Source organism: Thalia democratica, chromosome 4, assembly GCF_965202585.1.
Source record: "Thalia democratica chromosome 4, ktThaDemo2.hap1.1, whole genome shotgun sequence".
Taxonomy (NCBI): Eukaryota; Metazoa; Chordata; class Thaliacea; order Salpida; family Salpidae; genus Thalia; species Thalia democratica.
Window position 1 is genome coordinate 30,466,219 of NC_139168.1, and position 23,818 is coordinate 30,490,036.

Here is a 23,818-nt window from a genome sequence, read left to right on the forward strand (position 1 = left end):
TCAGGCATCAAAACCTGAGCCACTTAAACAGGACACACAAAAAGAGAAAAATAAAATAAACTTATATTCAAAACTTTAAGATAAATTATGTATATATATATACAAACATAATTTAAATGAAAACACAAAGTTAAACACAATATGATAAACAAATGAACTAAATTAAAAAATTCTATCCATAAAATTCAAACATATATATTACTTAGTACACACAGTAAAGAAGTTTGTCTAAAATCATCGCTTATAAAACAAAATTCATAACTACAAAATAAATAAGTAAACTAATAGTTTGTAGGGAGGAGGCTTAGGGAAACGAATATTTTTTCTTTTGTTTATAGTGGAAAATTAGTAAATTTTACTGGTATTTATTGTATTTAAATCAAATCTTTTTAACTTTAAACGAAATTGTTCTACCCTCTCACAAGATACTATATCCTGAGGTAGTCTGTTCCACATAGCTTTTGCTCTGTGAAAAAATGCGCCTTGCCACTGACTGTTTTGAAAATCATATTTACATTTTATTTTCAAATTATTTCCTCTTAGTTGATATTTATTTTGGGAAAAATTAAAAAACTGGTTAAAAAAACTTTTATATTTGCCATTGATAATTTTGTAAAGAGTTAATAAATCAAATTCCCATCTTCTATATTCCAGTGATTTCAAGCCAAACTTAAACATTCTATCATTATATGACGTGTAAGATATGTTGCAACGACTACAAATATGACGGGTAAAACTCCTTTGCACAGATTCAATTTTGTTAATATCCTTTTTTAAATGGGGTGACCAAACTTGTGTACTAAACTCAAGTTTAGGGCGAACGTACGTTTTAAATAGTTTTGTCAGAATTGAAGCAGAATTAGTTTTAAAACTTTTTAATATTTGATAACATGTAGTTTTTGCAATCTTATATAAATAGTTGATATGTTCATTCCATTTCAAATCTTTAGAAACATAAATTTCCAAATCTTTAAAAACTTTAATTTCAGGTAACTTGATGTTATTGATTAAGAGGTTAGTTGGAGAAGATTTTTTTTGTTAATGGTTAGAATTTTACATTTGCTAGGATTTAAGTTTAGTTTTCTTGTTTTTAACCATATGTAAATGTTATCTAAAGATAGTTGTAATGAAGTATTTGACTGACTAAAGATTTTGGCATCATCTGCAAATAAGCTTATCTCACTTTTGATATCAATGTTTGAACAAATATCATTAATATAAATTAAAAAGAGAAGGGGACCAACTACACCACCTTGTGGTACTCCACTGTAGATTGTTAAAGAGTCAGAAAGCGTATTATTGATGAGTACTCTTTGTGATCTATTATTTAAAAAATTATCAAACCAATTAATTAGGCTTTCATGTAGCCCATACTGATTTAAAATTTTTAATAATCTTTTGTGTGATACTGAATCAAAGGCTTTTTGAATATCCGTATAAACTACTTTAGTAAATTCATTTTTGAGATAAGGAACTAACCAATAATGTAAGCATGTTAACAGTTGAATGGTTGATGAGCGGTTTGGAACAAAACCAAACTGTTTGTTACTTAATAATTTGTTATCAAAGAGGTGATTGAGAATTTTTACAGATACAATATGTTCATAAATTCTTGAAAAGCCACTTGTTAGAGATATTGGTCTGTAATTTAACGCATCGTGTATATTACCTTTCTTGTGCACAGGAATAATAAAAGATGTTTTCCATTGTTTAGGAACATCAGATAGTTCTAGAGAGCAATTAAATATTAATGAAAGTGGAAAAATTATTGATTGGATAACATGCTTGATATAATAGGGTGGAATTTTTTCTGGCGTTCTTATGATTTTATCTTTTAAGTGGTTAATTGAACTTATAATGTCTTCATAGGTTATGAAAAAATTTTGCATTTTACTACAATTCTTTTGGGGTAGCTTAAAAGATTGGTAACTCTCGTCTTTTTTAAAAACTTTTTGAAAATTTATATTAAAAAGTGTTGCTATTTCAAAATCTGAGGTTACTGTTTTGTTTTTATCATTATCATATAAGAGATGTATGGAATTATTTAACTTAAGTTTAGATTTCACGTAGCTATAAAACTTTTTCAAATTTGGGTTTTTGCAGAATTTGTTTTCATATTCAAAGTTGTATTTTTTAACAGCTAATTGATATTCTTTAGACTTGTTTTTGTATTTTATCAAAAGTGATTTATTTGTCTTACTTTTTTTGTATAGATTCGCTTTTTCTTTTAATAACTTTTTAATATGAGATGGATATTTTTTACTTTTGTTATTTTTAGAATAAATTGGAACAAAACGTTTGATTGAGATATGGATTAAGCTAATGAATTGATCGTAAAAATACTGGAGATTTTCTGAATTTTTAAATAAAGAGGTCCAATTAATTTTTGACAGGAAATCATTGATGCTTTCAAAATCTGCTTTTTTATAGTCATATGAGACTTCTTTAGCAATAGGTAATATCTTATTTTCAATTTAATTTTAAGTGAAAGCAAGTTATGGTCACAAGTGTTTGTTAATGGAAAATAAGTTGAGTGTGATATGATTCTATCTAGACCAAAATTAATGCATAATATGAGATCGAGAATGTTACCATTCTTATGGGTTGGATTTTCAATTACTTGGGTTAACGAATTGTCTGTACAAAAATCAAGAAAACACTCATATGGTTTATTGAACGATAAACCCCATGAGTGTTTTCTTAATTTTTGTACAGACAATTTTGTACAGACGCTTAAAAAGTTTGGACCTGGTGTACAAAGGAACTTTTCAGTTATTGAGTCGTACATCACATGATTATGAAATTTCTTACGAGCTATTACACATAATTTTTAATCATTTAAATATATAAATCTTTAGTTATAAAACAATCAATTAAACAAAATGAAAGAAAATAAAACTAAACGAAATTTAATTGAATTTATGCTTAAAAATGTCCTTAAACTTGTTTAGTAACATAAGAACTAAAAGAATAGACATAACTTTAAATTAACTTTTAAAATGAGATGAAAAATACTAATAGCAAGTATGTGAATACTTGAATGATAGGAAAAACCTCTTTGAGAAAATAAAAATGTGTTACGCTGAAATATTTTTACGTTTATTTTTATAAGTATTTTGTGCTAATAGTGTAATCTTTATTTTATTTAATAATTTTACTTAAACAGTAAAGATAGTTTTATATATGAATAGATAAATAAACTATTGTATAACTTTTTAATAGTTTCACAGAAAAGAATTCTACCATAACTGAACTTAACTTTTATGAATGAAAATTAATGCTTTTAATAAAATAAAAGAAATTAATAACAACAAATTTCTTTTTATTTTAAAATATACATTTTTTATATTTTGAATACTAGTCAAAGTCTAAAATTATAATAATAGAAGGCAACTATATTTGTAAACAAAAAGAAAAGACATTTTTTTTGATTTCGTCAGAAAAACGAATTAAGTTTGCTTGAAGCAGTTATTTCAGCTTACTATTTCAATACTTAATTTTCTGTTAAAGTATATACATCTATAATTTTTTTTACATTGGTATGCTAAAAAAAAATAAAAATTTGTAAATATTCTGAACTTAATTCAAAATTGTAATCGTAAAAACTAATCTAAAAAATAACCAGATAGAAAATGCTGCAATCTAGACTAAATTGCTGTTATCGTAACCAATGAATTAACTTTTGAACAAAAAAAAACAAAAAAATAATTAATTAAAAAAGTTGGTTATTAAAGAACAAATACTATTAACTTCTTAAACAAGAGTAAAAAGACGAGTAGCAATGATCATTAATGACTTTCTTAATTTTTTTTTAATAAATAACTTTTAAGTTCATCCTGGAACTTTCCAAAATGACTTATACTTTTTAAACATATTGGTAGCTTAATCCACAACTTACTTCCTTGGTAGGATAGCGATTTATGACCTATTTTGCTGTTGAATCTAGGCAGGAAAAAAAATGTTTCTGAAGACATCGTATGAGATTATGGAGATTTTTTACACTTTTATAGTAGTTATTAAAGTTATCTGGTAAAAAATTACTGTTAAACTTAAATCTAAACAGGCCTAATTCATATAGATACAGACTTTCAACATCTAATATTTTATTCTGATTTTTTAATTTCTTACACTATCAACATATTTCTTATAATGTATGGATCTATGTGCTCTGTTTATGAGAACATTGATATCATTTATACATTTATTATTCGCTTTTCCCCAGAACAACAAGCCATCAACAAGTTTAAGCAAATCAAACTGTAACTGGCCATCTAAATTTTTTTAAAAATACTTAATGATTAATAATTACTTTAAAATCCTTATTTGTTGAGTAGGAAAGTATAAAACTTATTAAGTGTCAAAAAATAGTCTATTAATTTTATTAAGATCAAACTCAATTAAATTTTAAATTAGGACCAAAAACAAAGCTTAATCTTGACTGTTTTGTAATAACTGTTTGTTTTAAATCTAATACAGTTACTGTTTTTTTTCCACTGTCATTTTTCTTTGTTATTATGCTAAAAAGTATGCTCTACTTTTGTATTAAACATAAGTTAAAAATATGTTTTACGTTGAACAATTAAAAATGGACAAATAACATGATACATTTTAACACAGTCATTTTAAATTACGCTTCGAAGGAATCAACTATGTTAAATATTTAAGCACTGTAGTAGGTAGCTGAGTTTGACAGCATATAATTTAACTTGTTTTAGAAATTATATTTTATAAAGTGTTGAACAATGTTAAAAAATATTTCTTTTCTTAATACATTTGTGTTGAAAATTAATGTGAAAGATTATTTTTTATATTTAATAAGACCAAATGTAAAATTTAAATTAAAGATAATTTTTCAAAGATAGTTGGTAGTTTCGTGCATACATTTTAGTTTAAAATGTTTAAAAACATTTATTTATAAACTAGATTTTAAATTATTTTTCATTCAAACCAACAACGACATTTTTTTTTACTTAATCAAAAAGGTTAAAGTCAAAAATTACGATAACTGTAAATTAATATGATTTTAAATGCTAATCATAAAATAAAATATATGAAAATATCTACAACTTTACGATCGTCAGGCTAACAAAGTATTTTCATTCATTAATTATTGAAGAAAAACTTTGAAGTTAAGTTGCGTACAACAAGAATAATTAATGAAGGAAAATACTTTGTTAGCCTGACGACGTTTTGTTAAACAAACAGGAACAACTATTAAATAAACAATTTCAAACATAAATTAATTATGACTCTGTATAGATGTTCATATTTTATGGGCAGTTAAACGTCATCAATCTTATAAACTATTTGCATTCAAAAACATTTGCTTTAACTGTTTGGATCTTTATGGAAGATATAAATACATGTAACATTATATCTAATAATAAAAATAACAATGATACTATAATTTAAAAAAATTAAATTTGCTGAAATTGAAGTTTTTATATACTTTATTTTTATTTTACCAAAATAAGACTTTATAACTGGAACTGCAACGTAGATTACTCAGCAACATTTAATTTACAATAAACCAACAGTAAGTTATTACAAATACAAAAGCTTAACCTATATTTATTAAAAGCTATGACATATATGTGAAAGTTTAAAACTATAAAAACATCTTACTTTTATATATATGTATATAGAATTGAGTTAAGTTATTTAACTTGATAGATTAAATCTTTCACACTGAGCCCACCTTAAGGGCTTTATTAATAAAAAAGTTTATTTCAAGATGTAAAACTCAAAGGACTCGAGTTTCGTGCCTATGCACTCATCAGCTTCAAAACAAGTTTAAAATAAAGCACAAATCAAAACACACAAATGAAAGTTAAAAAAATTTAGCATAAATAGATTATGACGTAATTTTAACAAACGATCAAGTAAAGAAGAAAACTTTCTAAAGACAAAAGATGAATATGTAAAAATTATGAAAAAATGCGGATACGATAATAAACTTAAATTTGAAAAACCTGAGCAACAACCAAAAAATAATCAAAAACATAAAAAAAAAAAAAATGTAATCTGGTACAACTCTTCTTTTAGCAACTCGGTAAAAACTAATATTGGAAGAAAATTTATAAATCTAGTCAAAAAACACTTCAATAAACAAAATCCGCTTATAAAATTTTCAACAATTATAATATGCGAATAAGTTATTCGTGTACGGCAAATTCGGAGAATATCATTAAGGCAAACAACCAAAAAGTTTTAAATCAAAACTCAGGAATTCGAAGTCAATGTGGCTGCGCTGGTAGTTGTAAATATAATTTGAAAGGGGGCAATTGCCGTTTAGAAAACATCGTTTACAAGGCCACAGCTAACTCTGGCGTTGAGACGAGGTTCTATGTCGGCTTGTGCTCGACTCAGTTTAGATTAAGGTATGCCAATCATAAAAAATCTATTAAAGGCGGCATATATGAAAATGACACTGAACTTTCGAAGTATGTTTGTGGCTTAAAGCGCAGCGGCATTGACTTTGAAATATCCTGGGAAGTTATAAAAAGAGCACAGCCTATAGCCGACGGCAATAGCCCAATATGTAGGCTGTGTCTCAAAGAAGCATCAGCCGTTGTATATGCACTGAAAGACAACAGATACCTAAACAAAAGAAGCGAGTTTGTATCGTCTTGTAGACATATAAAAAAAAACGCTTTTAAAGTTTAACAAGTTTTAATTTCATCTTAATATAATGTAAAATACAATTTGTACCTTAATTTTATCTTTATCTCTTTCAATTATCTGTCGTAATATATATTTACTCACTGAAGTTTTATGAATTTTTGCCAGTTTATTGTCGATTGGTAAATTAATTATTGCACAAGCCGTTTTGCATGATTTTTGATAGTTTCAAAATTACGTCATAATCTATTTGTGCTAAATTTGTTAACTTTCATTTGTGTGTTTTGTTTTGTGCTTTGTTTTAAACTTGTTTTGAAACTGATGAGTGCATAGGCACGAAACTCGAGTTTGAGTTTTACATCTTGAAATAAACTTTTATATATATACTTTAAGATTAGTAAGATTTTAAAAATACTGGTACATATTTTTCATAATACTAGACGCCTTAATCATCAGCCAGGTAAATTTAAAATAAAAAGCACTTTACTAAATACAGATGCAAAAGTTATACAAGAAAACAAAAAACAGTATGACTTGATATTGTGCATTACAAAAATTCAGTACAAAAACCGATCTACCATCAAATTGAAAATTAGTTTCAAACAACTAAAATTAACAAAAACAACAGCTAAGTGACTATAAAATACTTCAAAATTTATTGTATTTTAAGATGAGTTTTTTTATATGTCGACAAGACGATATGAATTTACTCCTCTTATTTAAACAACCTTCCTTTTTTAACGCATACATAACGGCTTTTGATTCTTTTGAGCACAGCCTACAAACAGGGTTATAACCATTTGCTATTGGCTGCGCTCTTTTTATCACCTCCCAAGTTAATTCAAAATCAATGTTTTTGCGCTTTAGGCAGCAAGTTTTGTTACGTAGTTTTTATCTTAGCTACTATTTACTGCTAAAATAGTTCATAACAGTTTTAATTTTATGAGGAGTTAATTAATCAAGTTCAACGCAAAATGCAAGCTAAAAACTCATACAAAGAAATTAATCAAAAAAAATTCCTCCCGTAGTTTCTTGACAGTTTTCTAAAAACTTTTATAGATCAATATTAGTTTTCTCAAGCTATTTAACAAAAGGAATTTTTTAAACTTGAGAAGAACAACTTTGCTTTGATTTTATGTTTTTGTGCGTTTTCAACATAAAAATTTAATGTACTAGTTACAATATTTAAGAATTTTTAATTTACTTAAAGTATAATTCTTTAAAGAAAATTACCTAGCAAAAAAACTTAAAATAATACATATTTTTTTGTAAACTATTGAGATAGATTTACATAAATTTAATTAATGTAAAACTTTTTTGAAACCGGCAATGTTCCATATGATAAATTAGATTTTTAGGCTCTGTATGAAGCACTTTACCTTTTTTTAAAATTTCAATCTTATTTTTTATTTAAATGTTTTGAGTTGATCTCTAAAGAGGTCAAAATGGTTAAAGAGTTACTAATTAGTACTTGTTTGTAACAAGTTTTTTCGTAAACCGGGTCCCTACCAAACCTTTTGAGCACTTATTTTTGTCGTTTTATAAACATTAATATAAAACTTTAAGTTTTTAAAGTTAGTTAAGCATGCTTTTGTACATACTTTTCTACGTACCTTGATGTCAATTTCTTGAGTTTATACAACCTAAACAACAAGATATTCGAAAACTTTTAGTTTTTTCTATGTTTTAACCATTAATTTTTAAAATATAGGATATTACTACTACCATTTTTAAACATTTTTTGATAACCTCCTTCTTGTTTATAATTAGTTTTTTAATTTTCAATTTCGTTTTGGTTTAATTTATTAGAAAATGTTTTATATTTATTGTTTTTGATTGAGTACTTTAAACAAAACTTAAAATGCACAATTTTCCTTGTTTTAACGCCAGGTTTTTGAACTAGAAAAGTTTTATTAAAAGAGAGGGTGACGTTAGATGTGTATTTTTGGTGTTTAGTTATTTTTTGCCTAGTCTGAGAAGAGAACAGTTTATAGGTCAGTGGTTGGGAACAAAGACGGTATAAATACACTACCTGGTAGACTATTAGCTTCTATTCACATGGCAATAAAACAAATAAAAGTAATTTGTTGTGTAAGTAATGGCTTTAGTGCGCAGATCAATATATTTTTAAACACACTTTGTTTGATTAAATTATACAGCTGACAAATTAACGTCAACTTATTTGTTTCTTTTTTACTATTTTTAAATGAGTTATAGAAGTCTGTTGCGGTATGAGTAGCTAATAATAGTACACTAAACCATTTTTTATTCTTTTTAACTTTTTTTTTGACACAACTAATTAATAATATTTACTTAAGAGGCAATGTTATTAGGGCTAAATCATCTTACTAAACTTACATCATGAATAAAAATGAAGCATAATTAGTTGTTTATTTTCAAACAACGATAGTTTAATATGCTCAAGGAATGGTAAAAAACTAATACAGGCAAGTGGTCTTGGGAAAATTAAAAAACTAAAATAGTTTTATTTAAATTAAAAAAAAATATTGTAGCTTTTATTGGTAATAGACAGAGCACAAGCGAGAAATACTTACTAGCTATTTCAATATTGTATAAAAACCGAATTTGTGAAAACAAAAAGAACTTGGTTATAAACTGTCTCTGTTTAGTTAAATTAATCATTTTTTACCTTCAAATGTGTTTTTGATTAATTTATTGAAGGCTTTACATTGATTATTTATTACTCTTATAGTTTCAAATTTTGTTGTTTTTAGTGAAAAACTATTTCAAATTTTATGTTTAGTCTCTACTGTAAGTTTTTAACGACAAGCAGTGAAACAAACTACACTTTTACAAAAAAAATAGAGTGCGTTTTATTTCATCTAATGGAAAGATATCAATTTAAGTTTAAAACTAAGTTTAGCAAATCAAAAACTATTTTGAAATCAGTAATGTTTTTTATTTCGTTAATCTTATCAAACGAAACTGTTATACTATTGAGATGACGACAACTATCATAGATAATGTTATTGTAAATCTAACTTTAAAAATTATCATATTTTTATGCATTAAAAATCTATTTATAGCTTTTTACTAACAAAAAATTATTAACTAATTCTTTGTAATTTATGGTAATAAAAAACACTTAAAAAGTGAAGCAAGTGTGTTCAATATTACATTAATTAATATTGATATATTAATATTAATATAATTAATTGATTTACATAAAAGCATTGTATATAGCGTTTCATAACACTCAAAATTTACAAACAGATAAATCTAGTTTTGATTATTTACCGGCTTGACAAATATAAATTTTTTGGATTTTTGATATTTACCATTTTAGGATATTTTGTCCATTTAATAAATTTTTATTTAGTTAGTTATTGATGTACAACTTTTTGTTACTTCAATTAGATGCTTTAACGATTACGCACCGCTAAAAATGCACTTCAGAATTAGGTAAAATTTATCCGTAACAGTATAAAAATATTAAAAAAAATATTTTATTAAGATTCAGTTTCAAAATAGCTTTTTTTCCTCAGATATATTTACTATAAATTTTATTTGGAGTATATTTGAAAATTAACTTCCATAAAGGGTTAAAATAAATAAAGAAAAAGTTAAAAACTGCTGTTTGAAAAAAGGTTGATATAAAAACAAATATTTAGCAACTTTATGTCACTGCTTTCACGTCACTGCGGTTAAATTAATATAAGATTAATGTGATAATTGTAATTGAGTTTCGTTTAAAAAACGTTTTAGTGTCAAATTATTTTCATCGAGATTACTTGTAACTTGTTTTTAATTAGAAGTTTCGCCTTGATATAAACCAGAAAATGCCTACATTAAACAACTTTAAGCTTTTTAAGGCGTAACCTAGATAACTTCAAATAGTTTTGAATTCATCGGTCAAAATAGACTGTGTTTAAGATAAATACATTAAAGTTATCAGTTCTAAACACTTTTTGTTGTCACATAAAATAAAACTAGTTGTGCTAAACAAGTTGAACAATCAAACTTTATTATTATAATTATAATTATTTCAGTACTTATTTTAGCCTTATCTTGTTTTCTTGCTAAGTGTTTCGAAGAATAAAAAAGCCATAACTTTGATATTTAACACCAAATAACTATATTTAGGGTGATTTGTCAATATATGACAATTGAAATTCCGAGAATTCAAACTTCTTAAAAATATTCAAAATGCTTTCAAAAAGAAATTTTTAAAAAACGTATGTAGGTCTAAATAGTACCTACAAAACTTTTTTTGTTTTAAAAAGTATTTTAAAAATTAATAAAAATTACTACGTAATAAGACACATTTTATAATTACCTCAAAAATATTTCAAAATTAAAGAAAAAAGTTTAAGTATTAACAAGACTTAAATATACTTTATATATATATTAATTTTTAAATTGTGGCCTTTAAAAAGTAAATTGAGTTGTCGGAATTTGAATTGTTTAAATTTGATTTGTCATGCACCTAATTTGACCATGTAATAAAGTTTTGAAAGTTATTTTTACAAAAATATTCAAAACTTCACACTATTTCGCAATTAGAAACAACATTATTACCAATCCAACATTTTGTTGTTTAGTTTTAATTATTTATAGTATTATGTACATTTTTTTCAATTATTTATTCTTTTTTTAATTTTCATGTTGCACACTTTCAAAACCCTGTTACTTTATAACTAATAAAAGTAAAAATATTTGATATTATATACAAAACAGTTATAATTAAAAATGGTAAAATCAAAAAAAAAATCAATTTCAAACTTGGCACAATTATTGAATATACCGAATAATTGCTGTTACTTGATTCAAATAGTCACATTAGTGTTATTCAAAAAAAAAAAACCAAAAAACTCTGTAAACTTTTGAATGAAATATTAGCAAAATTGTTTATTTAGTTTCAAAAAAATTTAGAAAACGATACTATCATGTTAATTTTAAAGTTTAAGATTTCATGTTTTAAATAAAGTATATGCTTTTTTTTTGACTTATAATCAACCTTTAAAACATTTCAATACATTTAGCTCTAGTTATATAAATAAAAGTTAGAGACGTAAGTTTTCTAATTAATAACACACAAATCGCACATATCAGTATTCCGTACAAATTTAGAACAAAATAATCAATAGTATAACTAAATGTGTTTTAAAGCATTGTAAGTGATGTAATAATTATGTCTTAAGCACTAAAAATTTCACAACTTGTGTGTGTAAGTTTTAAAACACATCTAATAAAATTATTGGTCGTGCTGTTCTAACTTGTTACCAAATAGGTTATGTGCCATAAAAGTAAGCCAAAGTTTTAACTTCGAAACAACTTTTACACGAAACTTAATTAAAGTTAATACCTATGTACTTTAATCTTGTTGTCATGTAAACCACTGAGATGTTGTAAAATTTAGTAAGAGCTTGTTGTTCCGTGGTGAGATAAAGTATTTTTTAAATTTTCTGTAAAACTAGTACGAGCTTGTTTTATATAAAATATTTACTTTAAACCTTTAAAAAAAAAATTCCAGTTTATTCCAAATTTTCTAAAACCAATATCCGATTTTATAAAACTTAAAAAGATTTTTTGGTCTTTAAGTCGTCTTGTTTCAAAGAAGTTACGTGATTTATTTTTATTTACATAACATCACACGAGAGCTAAACACATTACATTGTTTTTAAACTTGATCTTTGAGTCAAACTGAAAGTATATTTCGAATATTTTAAAATCAAATTATATTTCAAAGTAAATATATTTATTCTCAAACACTAAAACTAAAGTTTATGGCTTTTTTTTTATAATGACTTCAAATTAAACGATAAAAATTATTTTGTTAAAAGATAGATTTTTCAAACATCTTCATTTCTTTTATTTTAAACATAATAACTTGAAGCTTTTAGTTAAATATATAACCCGTTTCAATTTTATAATGAACCATCTTTTTATTGTTATTTTAATGACGAATTTAGTTTGATTAACATGAAAGGTAAGTAGTGAGCTTCTGGTTCGTGTAAATTCTGTTATTAGTTCGTATTATAATCTTTAATCTTTTAGAAAGTGGTTTTATCTCTTATCTGTTTCCGGTGTAATTTTTTTAGTATATAAAACATTTTAATAAAAACTAAATTTGTTTTTTATTAAAATATTTATTAAATTAAATACCGAACAGCGGATATATACATTAAAACAGTTTTAAGCTTTAAATTCTTAAAAATACATTTCTAAAGTTAACGGCTAAATTATTTTAGTAAACAATTTTTTTACTTATAAAAAATAAAATAAGTTCTGAAAAAAGTTGAAATAAAGTAAAATTTTGATGTGGTTTATACAAATTCAAAAAGAACTGATAAGAATTTACAATTATAACATAATTTATGAAAGAAAACTTTTAAAACTTATAAAACATATGTTGTAAGGCATTTTTTTAAATTATTAAAAAAATTTAATTTTCTAAAAAGTTGATTTTGATGTTAATCGTGAAAGTAATCTTTTTATATTAACAATCTTCTTTAATTATTAACTATAATCAAATGAAATAAACTAATCGAAAGTCAATAAATTTTTTTTCAAAGATTTTTATGAGCTATGTGAAGCAATATCAGTTAATTAGCTTATTACTCAGCATTTATTTGAACTTAATACTACTATATTGTAACTTATTTTATATAACTTAGTTATACAATTATAGCATCTGTTCGTAGAACAGACCAAGTTTTTGTAAGATAGGTATAGTTTTGTCTACCTGTTTATGCGGTGAGTATTTAAACTAAAATTGTAAAATTGTAAAGTTTTACATCATACTGAATTTAGTAAAACAATTTTATATTGCAAAATGCACCGTTTGAAAAGATAGAAAAATAAATTTTCATTGAGTTTGTGTGCGAAACAATAAAAAAAAGTTAAATTTGGTAGTGTAGCTTCTCAAAAGTTATGTTTACAAGTTTAATGCATCAATTAAAAGTTTTGTTTTGATAACAAAACATTACACTAAAGAGAATGTACGTACATAGTAAACTACGTTTTTAAGACTTTTGGACTAAAAAGCAAACCTGAATACTTTTAAATGATGAAGCCAAAAAAACGTAAAGTAGAGGCAGCTTAGAAATAGATAATTACATCTAAATTTTCAAAAACATCTTCTAAGCTACGCAATAATAAAACGTAAAAATACTTTCATTCCATTACGAAACAATCCGTACTTTGAAACGTTGAAAAGTAGGCAAACAAATCTGATTTCACCTAAATATTCTTAGAATTTGTAGGTTTTGGCAAACTTGAAAATATTTTTGATCGTATCAAACCGCGCTCAAAAAACCAAGGAAAAAAAGAAAAAAAATCTATAAATGCGGCTGGTTATATATAAATTTAGGTCAGTTTAAGTTGATATTGAATTATAGCTTTAATTTTGTAATTATATTAAGTTATTTAAGTATATAAGAATTTAAAACTTTCAGAAGATGTTCTTTGTTGAAGTTTGTTTTTCGACAAAAATGAAAGCATTTATTGATAAAACCAACAGACTCAAAGTTTTTTGATGTCATTGAATATTGTTTATTGAACGGAAAAAAGCGCCCAAAAAGTTGGTCCAAGGACCTAGTGTGCGAAAAAACCTTTCGGTAAAAGAGTCATGCACCAGGACACAGTTCAATGTCATATCTAGGACAAAAGCCAGACAAAAGTACATGAAATAAGCTTTAAACGTTTTGGGGACAACTTATAAGCGGGAGATTGTTAAATTTCGGACAGTCATAAAACATTAAATACTGGCTTGCTATTTTGCTAAATTAAGCTTGGTTTTAAATAAATGACCCTGAGGTAAGATATAGCTAAAATCAAAGTCTATTTTTCTCGAGTAAAATGTTAAATAAAGTTTAAATGTATATAAAAATGTTTCCCAAAATAAAAGATACCGCCCCTTTAGTCAACTATATGGGTATTTTCGGCTGTTAGTAGGCAATGAGTAGTAAAGCTGCAAAAAGTAAACAGTTAGTTGACTAGAAAAGTGGTAGTAGATTTTAAAATTGTGCGAAGGAAACGTTTCTAAAAACGAGTTTGAAAATAAATGCTTAAAACAAGATTTGGAAATAGGAATTTGATTGGTTCATATGATAGGCGCAAGTAGTTTTTGTTGATACATTATCTGAATATTATCAAATAAGCTTAAATTAAGCAATTTTGTGTAAAACAAATAGATTACATTGTAAATTTGTTTACCAAGATTTTTTATGTTATTGACAGCTATGTCTAAAGTTTGAAAGCTTTTTTATACTTTTTTATTAAGCATTAGTTTTTGAATTTTCTGTATTGTTACAATTATTATTAAATTGTTATTTTACTCGTTGGATTTTTTTAAAGCAACTACAATCATTGGTTTAATGTAATTTTTTATGAATAATCTACTTAAATCAAAAACTTAATTAATAAAATATTTTCCTTAGACTTGTTAAATGTAGCACGTCATATTCTGTTTACTTAACTCATAACTTTCATAGTTATAAGCTTATGTATCTATAATGTTTTTTATAGTATTATATGACTATAAGTCAAAATTTTACAGGTTAAACAACACAAATTTTTAAAATATATTTTTTGCTAGCTTTTATAAGTTGTAACTACTATTAACAAGTTACAATGGAAACATTTTAGTGTTAAGACTACATTTTTTTAGAGCAAATAGACTTTTGTACTGACAGTAACTGTTATGACAAATTCAAAACGGGTTTTACTGCTATTTAAAATCAACACTTTACAATATTAGACAAAGCATGACCATTTTACAAAGCGTTATTTTAGATTCATCTCAAACCAAAGTTACAACCATTGACAACTTTTTTTAGTGTCTGCTCGTAAATCGAGTTTTAAATTAAAGTTGTACAGAATTCATTGTACCATGAAAGGAACTTTTTGCGTCACCGTCACCTTGCTGATTGTTGTTGGAGCCGACTGCCTCAGCTTGGAGTTCGCCGCAACCGCTTCACCTTTGAGCGCTTTAGGTGAGTTTAGGGTTTTGAAATTTCGATGTTAAACTTTTAGAATTTTAATGAAATTTAATTTTAATGTTCCAAAACAGAATACGCCGGCAAAGCATCTTTCACGACCTCGTGCGACGCGAACGAAAAATGCAATTTTGACACGGAAAAAAAGTGAGTCCGAGTTTGAAAGTTTTGACTTTTTCACGATCAAAGTAATCAAGTGCGCACACTGTATTATAGTGCGGCATTTTAGTCTTTAAAAGAGTCCTTTTGTTGATTACACGGAAATCCTCCATTATCTGCTGAGTCAGCATTAAAAAATTATAAAATGTTATGTTTTAATTAGTATTTAATATGTTTGGGTAAGGTGGGGTAGGGTTAAAGGTATAAATATTTCAAAAAAATAAAATTAATTGATGATTCAGCAAATATTAGGAGAAACACAGCTGCTTTAAAATCGGACCCCTTTAGAATAATGTTTGTTTTTAATTAACCGAAGTAAGTTAATTAAACAAAATGTAGATAATCGTGCTTGCATACTAAAGAAAGTAAATACAAAATAGTCCCAAAAAATCATTTTTTAGGAACAAAAAACAGTTTTAGTAATACATTTGTTTATTTAAATATATTGTATTTATGTACAAATACAAATAGAATGCTATAGTTTATTTTGTTTAACAACAGCTGTTTCGAAAGACAGATAGTCAATCTCTTCAGGCTTCAACAAAATAAGAATAAGCACGTTTTAGGCAACTATTAATAAATACAAAATAACTATTCATGCGTAAAAAGAAAGTAAATGAAAGTAAAAAGAGAGAGAAAAAAGAGAGAGAGAAAGTAGAAATGCTTTTTGTTAATTATTTTGATTAGATTAAGTTAGCAATTAGAAAAATATATTGTATTGTAATTATAATAATAATAATATCAGAATGTTTGATTATAGTTAAAGGTTTTGGCAAAAGGATTGGCTTTAATTCTTAATATACTTCGAAATAAAACAAAACATTAAAAAGCAACATATTAACTAGTAATGGTTAAACACAATGCATGAATTTAAGTTGAAACGGAATATTTAACATTTAACAAAACAAAATAATAAAAAACAACAAATAAAACTCAAAATTCAAAACCCTAATTTGAACATTTGTTATGCTAGCTAATTGCTTGCTTCCAATTCATCAACAGAAATTTGTTCCTATGTCTGCAACTGCCCATAAGTTCGGATTTTTTGTTGATACAGTTGTTACTTGCTTGTAATATCTTGAGGGATTCTTTCAAGCAAAGCTTGCATGTTGTTTTTCCTGGTTGTTGTTTGTTTACTTTTTCTAGGATCTTCCAATTTAATTTGTAATCCTCTCCTTCGTTTTTTAATTTGTGAATTAGTTTTGATAGTTCTGTTGAATTAACGTATTTATTGTAGTTTCTGTTATCAGGTTTGCAATTGATTGTTGTATTGTGCGTTGAAATTCTTTTCTTTAATTTGTTTGCTGTTATTCCAATATATGTTTTGGTTTCGTTTTTTGCGCTTACTGAAGCTTCATATATGACGTTTTCAGTTCTACAATTGCCACCTTTCAGGGGGCATTTATTTTTGTCCCTGCAATTGCACGTCTCATCTGTGATTTTTTCTTTATTCAACAGTTTTTTGTTGTGGCTTTTGATTGTCATTTCGATATTTGGCATACAGCTGTAACTTAGCTTTATGCAGTTGCTGTTGACATATTTATTTAGTTTGCTTTCTTTGCTAAAATGCTTCTTTATTATTTTTAAGAATTTGTTTCCCACATTTGTTTTCACTGAACAGCAAAACGGTGGGTTGAACCATATACATTTTCTTTTTCTTTTTCTCTTTTTCACAGTTGTTTCATTGGTTATTTTTGTATAATTTATGTTATGACTGTATCCATTTAGTTTTAACGCTTCATTATATTCTTTTTTTATACTGTCAAATAGTTTTTTGCTGCTTGAATTTTTGGCTAATCTATTTTCTATCATCTTTGGGATTTGTTTGATAATTGCTGGTGGATGGTTAGAATTTGCATTTACATAATTGATTCTGTTGTTTGGTTTTCTGTATGGAAAGAAGCTGTGTTTTTTTAGATTTAAGTTTAGGTCCAGGAAGTTTATTTGAAACGCTGGGTTTTCGATGATTATTTTTATTTTTATTGATTTAGCATTTTTATGTAGTTCTTTTTTATTTTTTCTATTTCAACATTGCTTGTTGATTTGTCTAAAGCTATTAGTCCATCATCTCTATAGATTCCTATTATTTTATCAGGTAGTGTTTGCTTTAGGCCTTGGAGTATATAAAGTCCAACTAGTTCACTTATTTCAGCTCCATGTCTGCTCCCCATTGTTATGTCAAACAGCTCATTATCTTTCTCACTTATGCTTTGTTTTGTCCAAATTTCTTCTTTGTCTACTAAAACAGATTTTGCAGCATTGTCTATTATGGATTTATCTTGTTCAGTGATTGTTTCGTAGTTGCTTGCAAATTCAATTGCTTTATTTAGAAGTGCTTTGGTTATGCTGGGATAGAAATCTTTAATATCAAATTTCATTAATTTGTATTTGTTCTTTTCCAAATTTTTATACCACTTCAGTACTTCTTCTGTACTAGTCTATTGGTTAAAGCCCTCAAGATATTACAAGCAAGTAACAACTGTATCAACAAAAAATCCGAACTTATGGGCAGTTGCAGACATAGGAACAAATTTCTGTTGATGAATTGGAAGCAAGCAATTAGCTAGCATAACAAATGTTCAAATTAGGGTTTTGAATTTTGAGTTTTATTTGTTGTTTTTTATTATTTTGTTTTGTTAAATGTTAAATATTCCGTTTCAACTTAAATTCATGCATTGTGTTTAACCATTACTAGTTAATATGTTGCTTTTTAATGTTTTGTTTTATTTCGAAGTATATTAAGAATTAAAGCCAATCCTTTTGCCAAAACCTTTAACTATAATCAAACATTCTGATATTATTATTATTATAATTACAATACAATATATTTTTCTAATTGCTAACTTAATCTAATCAAAATAATTAACAAAAAGCATTTCTACTTTCTCTCTCTCTTTTTTCTCTCTCTTTTTACTTTCATTTACTTTCTTTTTACGCATGAATAGTTATTTTGTATTTATAAATAGTTGCCTAAAACGTGCTTATTCTTATTTTGTTGAAGCCTGAAGAGATTGACTATCTGTCTTTCGAAACAGCTGTTGTTAAACAAAATAAACTATAGCACTCTATTTGTATTATTAGCTCTTTACACTTGTAAATCGAGCACTCTTAAATAGTAATAGTCAAATTTACTAGTATTGTATTTATGTACAAAAGTTTTGATGTCTGAACATGTTTCTAACTTCTTAACAAATGCCCATAAATATAAACAGCTCTGAAGTGTTTGTGGAAAAACATGTATATTATAAGAGGAATAAAATTTGTTTCTTAATGTGTAAGCTGCTTTTACTACACAAAAATATATTTGTAAAAAAAATGAATATGTTTATTTTATTAAACTGCAAAAAATCTATTTAACTAAAAAATTTTAAGTTTTATTAAAAAACAACAGTACAGTAATTAAACTTAAGGTATAAACAGCATTTATTTATTTATTATTATTTGTCTTTCAAAGTCGCCAAGAGTTTACCACAAATTAAAAAAAAAACTGTTTTCACTTTACTCACTCATACACACAACAAAAACTAGACTGTTTTATCAAATCGAACTTATAATCAGAGCAGTATGCATTCGCGTGGGATGTTGCTGGAACGATGTCCTTAACAGCTGTTTTACCATGAAATTCCATTGTAAGTCTTGCCAACTGTTATTTTTTTGTAATTTAATGTAACTTTTATGTTTCAGTACTTTTTATAATGTTTTCTATGGTTATACTTTTCTTATGTTAAAAATAAACTTTTTATATAATTTTTTTTATTTAGTTAAAATATCATTAATATGTGGTTTTTTTCGACCGAAATATAGATTTGATATACGAAGAAAAATTATCTGTTTTTTTTACTTTTAGTTTAGATAGTTAACATTTACTAATTGTGGTAAAAAAACTGTAGAGTTAAGTTTTTCTTTTAACTATGAGGCCAAAGTTCTAACCACAACCGCTTCAGAAATATCAATAATTTAAACGCTCATTTTTTTCTTTTTGTTATATATTATGTACAGGTCCTTTGATACTTTACACACTTTAATTAAACAAAAATATTTTTCAGTTGCAAATTTGGACTCCTGTAACACAAGTATGTTTGAAAAAGTTGTCAAAAATATTTATTACATTAAAACATTAAAAGTACAAAAAAAAAACAATAATTACCATCTCTTTTAAAGTAAAAACCAAACAGATTGACTATCAAAGTTTTTCCTTGTTTTGCAGAATATCAACATTGGTTTGTTGCTGAGAAAAAGAATTTTCCTGATGCCAGGCAGTACTGTCGAGACACGTACCAGGGAGACATTATCCAGTACGACCCCAGACTTCTCAACAAGGAGGGTAGAAAGTTAGTATAAGTTTAATAACACAAAACCTAATATTTATACACCAGCTTAACAAGAGTAAAACATAAAAAGAGCTTTGTTTACTGGCAATTGGTAAACGCATATTGTTTTTTTTTTTTAATTAAGTATACTTTTGTAGAATAAACTCTGTTTGAATTTAGCTAGTATATTTTTTATATCGTTTGTTTAAAATTGTTTTATTCAAAAAATAAAAACAACTAAGAGCTTTCAATAAAACTTTGCTGGTACATTTAACAGCTCGCGTACAGTTACTACTCAAAATACACGTTTACAATTGTTTTCTAACCTCCTAACCCACTGTTGACAGGGAATTAGCGGACTGTCTGGGCCTCGTTGGCGAAATCTTATTGAAACTTGGCTTCACGTTCGATTCTTTTTTGGGCAATTGGAAGCGCGTTGGCGACGGTCAAGAGGTCGACATAGATATAGGTCTCAACTACGGGTACCCGGAGATAAACAATCACCTTTACTGGCTTTTCGATCCGGCTCAACCGGATTACCACCAAATTTTAATCAACTATGAGGACTATCCGTACGAGTTTATTTGCGAGCGCCAACTTTGAAAGTTGCTCGGGTGAAGCTTTCCCGCGCGTTTGTTTGCTGGCTAACTTTTAATGCTAAAGACAACTCTGATTTATTACATTTACCTGCTGTTTTTAGTATTTACCGGTTTTATTCAGATTAATTCGCGTTTGAACTCACTCTACTAACTGATTAGTTTTACTTAACTCACATGTGAATTTTATCGTATAAATGTTTTCAAATAAAATTAAAACTAGTTTGAAATGGTTTATTGACTAGTATGTGTGTATAAAGTTAAAAACAGATAAATATTTATAATATTTTTTCTTAGATGTAGTACTAAGTTATAAGTTCTAACAAATTTAATTGATTTTAAAATGTGATGCTAAACATAAGGGTTTTTGAAGACTTTTGCATATTTAGTACTTAACGATATCTGTCAAATAATGGCACTTAAGAGAATAAAAATTTGTTGTTCGCAATACAAACTACTATAAACTTTAAAGAAACTAATTCATGCCTGGGTGAACAAAGAAAAAAAGTACAAGAAGCTATTTTAACTTAAAATATAATAATGTTACTCTTTTTCTAACAGAAATATGTTGAATAAAAGCAAATTAAGCAGAAAAAATAAACAATATATGATAAAGATATTACATTCTTTTTTTTACTTCTTTTCTTTCTTTTCTTGTTTGGGTGGCACGCATGCGCCAGTGTCCCTCCCCACGCTACGCCCCTGCCTAGTAGTTAGGTGTTTAGAAATGAAGTTGTTAAAAAATATGTCATTACAAGTTAACTACTGAAACAACAAGCTTTTTTTTTGTTCTCGGAAATAGTAATACAACTAGTTTCGTTTTATGTAACAATAAAAGATGATTATAATGATAGATTTAATCCATTTTCTGTAAACGTAGTCTACTTGATCGATGAATTCAAAAGTATAAGAAATAAAAACAGGTTTAAGTTTTTAAAAATGAAAATGTCTGGTTTTTTTTAAGGCGTAACTTCTAATTAAAAGTAAGTTACAATGTGTGTCAAGTACTCACGATTAAAATTGTTCTGACTCTAAAAAAACTTTATTTTTGGCTTTTAAAATGAAGTTAAAAGTTTTAAATATTTTAAAATTAAACTATATTTCAGAGTAAATATGCTTATGCACAAACACTAAATTGATATTTATGAATTTTGTTTAAAATAACTTCAAATTTAACGAAAAACGAAATTTGTTAATAGGTTAATTTTTCAAACATCTTCATTTCTTTTATTTTAAACATAATAAGTTGAAGTTTTTGATTAACTATTTATTCCGTTTCAATATTATTTGAACCATCTTTTTATTGTTATTTTAATGTCGACTTTAGTTTGATTAACATGAAAGGTAAATAGTGAGCTTCTGGTTCGTGTAAATTATGTTATTAGTTTGTATTATACATTCTTTAATCTTTTAGAAAGTGTTCTTATCTCTTATCTGTTTCTAGTGTAATTTTTTAGGATATAAAACATTTTAATAAAAACTATCTTTTTTTTATCAAAAGTATAACAACTGAACAGCGAACATACACATTAAAACAGTTTCAAACTTTAAATTCTTAAAAAAACATTTTTTAAAGTTAACAGCTATATTATTTTAGAAAAAAAATTTTTTGCTTATAAAAGATAAAATAAGTTTTGAAAAAAGTAAAGATAAAGTAAAATTTTGATGTGGTGCATACAAATTCGAAAAGAAGAATTTACAATTAGAATAAAATAATAAAAGGAAAGTTTTTAAACTTATAAAATTTGAAAACTAAACTTTTACATTATTACAAAAGTTTAGTTTTCAAAAAAGTTAATTTTGATGTTAATCGTGAAAGTATTTTTTTATGATAACAATCTTCTTTAATTACTAACTGTAATCAAATGATTACAAACTAGTCAAAAGTCTATAAATTTTTTATTCAAAGATTTTTATGACCTACGTGAAGCAATCACCAGTTAATTTGCTCAAAACTCAGCATTTATCCGAACTTAATACTACTATATTGTAACTTTAACCAAATGGGTTATTTTAATGATGTTTATGTTTTTGTCTTAACTACGTGGTCTCCAGTAACTTACTAACTGCTATACTTACGAGAAGTAAATAATATACTAACAGTATAAGTTACAAAACTATTTCCTAAGTTATGAATAAAACACACTTTGAATAAATGCAATTTACTTTATTTTCAATAATAATTCTTAGTTTTGAAGAAAGAAACTATTAAATCACGACACAAATAAAATCTATAAAAAGTATCAACAATCGTAAAGTTACATAAATACTAACATCAACTCCGCTATGTAGACGTTTTCTTGATTCTCAATAATTGAAGTAAAACGTTACTTGATCGTACCGCGTAATAACTTTGCAACTAACTTTAACGCGTATTTGAAAGACAAAACGCCGATATATACGCGTCGGAATGAAATTAACTCCCTTGAGTTGTTTTGAGAATTGGTATAATTGTTTTGAGAAAGCATATCATTAATATTATTGTTACAGAAAATTCCGTATTTATTCACACGCTTTAAAATAAGAAAATTAAATGTTAATATCATTACATAACTTTTGTTTATATTACTTAGTTATACAAATATAGCATCTGTTCGTAGAACAGACCAAGTTTTTCGTGAGATAAGTATAGTTTTTCTAACTGTTCAAAAACGGTAGGACTTTTTATGGGTAGTTTTAAATACTGGGTACTTTTTATTGCAGCAATTTCACAAAAAAAAAGTACCCAATATTTTGATGACTTCATTAACTTTACTTTGGTTAGTTTTAAGGCTTAAACTTTGTAAACAAAGCAAAATTGCTGTCTAGGCCTATGATAAATTCACTTTGTGTATTTTTTTAATATGAAAATGATTATATCTAAACGAAAAACAATAAAATAGTACAAAACATTTCTCTTTGTTATTAAAGTTAAAAATTTATAATTTTTAAGTCTGATGTTTTTTGTGTATGTTACAGTTTCAAACTCAAAAACAAATTAAGCTATTTCTTTTTTAATTTTTCCTTTATAGTTTGTTATCAATGACTTTAAGTGATAAAAAAATTTAAACTAGTTATACATAAGTTATGTAGTTCAATAAAACTTAGTATTTTTTAGTTTTAAATAAAGCTAAACGGGTGGTCATCAAACCTAGATGTTTATTGGAATCTTGAAATGTTGTATAAAATCCTA